Genomic DNA, 2,500 nt, shown 5'->3' with positions numbered 1-2,500 from the left:
AAAGGTTCTTTAAATCTTGCGGGTTTGCAACTCATAAGAGCGTCACTTTCAACGTCCCCGGCATTGGATTGAGTTTCTAAAAACAACCATGCACACCGAGGTTAAACTTTACCGGCTCCACTCCGACTCACCGCTCGCCCACAAATCCGAAGGCAACAAAACATTTGTTTTTAATTTTGATGAATTTTTTTGAAAACATTGGCTTGGCAAGCCCCAATCCGCGACTATCCACCCACCGCCACCCCACACGGGTGGTTGTTGTTGCGAAATGAGGTTGTGGTCGACATGCCCGCGCATTTGAGAAGGAGTTCCTAGCACTCCATGCTCTTCCATGCCAAAAAAAAGCCTAGACAACCCCATTTCGCAACTTTCCACGCCTTTTTTTTTCCCCCTCACCCATGGCGGCGGCGTGGTGGCGGCGGCCGGATTCCGGCCACCACCGCCATGGGTGGCAGCCCCCCGACCCCGACACCAAACCCATAATACCGAGGCAACATATCGAGGCAACATGACATGGGTGTGGCGTGGGGGAAGGGGGCTGCAGCTAGGAGGGCATGGGCTGCCATGCATATGCAGGCAACACACACCCCCCTATATAGCATTTTATGCATTTAGCCCTTTGACAGGAAGAGACATCACCTATGCGCGAGGAGTCATAATGGGCTCTAAATAATTCAATACAAGGTATTTGGACGTGATTTTTTGCAGGGATACTAAGAAACATGCAATCTCTGATGGGAAAAAGTTTCATAAATATTTGAAGTCGGGAAGTATTTTTTATTATTTTTAGAAGTCGTAAAATTGAAAAAATCATTAAAACAAATCCGGGAGGAATTTTTTAGTTTTGTAACTTGGAGAAGGTCCTAAAAATCATAGACTACTTATGGGGAGCTTATTGTGCGAGGAAATTTCAATAAAAATGGGGTTTGACAAGGTTTGAAAAATTCTGTCGACATTTGAAAAAATCTGGAACTAGGCTGCCGGCATGCTGCGCACATGCTGCGCGCATGCTGCGCGAAGGCTGCGCGCAGGCCACGGCAGGACAAGTTTCGCTAGCCTCACTGTCGACCGAATGCGCAAGCTGCGCGCACGCTGCGCACAGGCTGCGCGCACGCTGCGCAAGCTGCGCGCACGCCATGGCAAGACAAATTTCGCTAGCCTCACTGTCGACAGAGTCAGCACGCTGCGCGCACGCCATGGCAGGAGAAGTTTCGCTAGCCTCGCTGTCGACAGAATCAGCACGCTGCGCGCAAGCTGTGCGCGCGCATGGCATGGCAAGTTTCGAAAAATTCTGTCGACAGGCTCCCGAGCGCGCACGCTGCCGACATGTTGTGCGCACGCTGCCGGCATGCTGTGCACACGCTGCGCGCAAGCTGTGCGCGCGCATGGCATGGCAAGTTTCGAAAAATTCTGTCGACAGGCTGCCAAGCGCGCACGCTGCGCACACGCTGCCGGCATGCTGTGCGCACGCTGCCGGCATGCTGTGCACACGCTGCGCGCAAGCTGTGCGCGCGCATGGCATGGCAAGTTTCGAAAAATTCTGTCGACAGGCTCCCAAGCGCGCACGCTGCGCACACGCTGCCGGCATGCTGCGCGCACGCTGCCGGCATGCTGTGCGCACGCTGTGCGCGCGCATGGCATTGCAAGTTTCGAAAAATTCTGCGGCCAGGCTCCCAAGCGCGCACGCTGCGCACACGCTGCCGGCATGCTGCGCGCACGCTGCCGGCATGCTGTGCGCACGCTGCGCGCGCGCATGGCAGGACAAGTTTCGAAAATTTCTGTCGACAGGCTGAGCAGCGCGCACGCTGCGCACAGGCTGCCGGCATGCTGCGCGCAGGCTGCCGGCATGCTGCGCGCAGGCTGCCGGCATGCTGCGCGCACGCCGCGCGCAAGCTGCGCGCGCGCATGGCAGGACAAGTTTCGAAAATTTCTGTCGACAGGCTCAGCAGCGCGCACGCTGCCGACATGCTGTGCGCACGCTGCGCACAGACTGCCGGCATGCTGCGCGCAGCCCATGGCAGGACAAGGTCCGAAAAATTCTGTCGACATTTTTACGCCATGGTAGGCTTCCGCTTCGCGTCACTTTGTCGACATTCAAGCCTACCATTTTTATTGAATTTTTCAAACCTTGTCAAACCCCATTATTCAAATGTCGAAAAATTCTGTCGACATTTTTACGCCATGGTAGGCTTCCGCTTTGCATCACTTTGTCGGAATGCATCGCATGGCGAGGCAAGGCAAGGCAAGGCCACAGCATGCCAAGGCGAAGGCAACGCATGGCTTGGTCAAGGCCACATCATGGGCACGGCATGCCAAGGCAAGGCGAGGCAAGCCATCCTTAGCCTCGCCTAGCCTCACTTACTCGGAATGCCTTGGATGATGCGCAATGCCAAGGCAAGGCAAGGCAAGGCATGGCTTGAATGGCTTGGTGTAGGCCACAACTTGGGCATGGCATGCCAATGCAAGGCAAGGCAAGGCAAGCCACGCCATCCGAACCCTC

Source organism: Prunus avium, unplaced genomic scaffold, assembly GCF_965620075.1.
Source record: "Prunus avium unplaced genomic scaffold, drPruAviu1.hap1.1 HAP1_SCAFFOLD_18, whole genome shotgun sequence".
Taxonomy (NCBI): Eukaryota; Viridiplantae; Streptophyta; class Magnoliopsida; order Rosales; family Rosaceae; genus Prunus; species Prunus avium.
Note: the sequence above shows the minus strand (reverse complement) of the source record.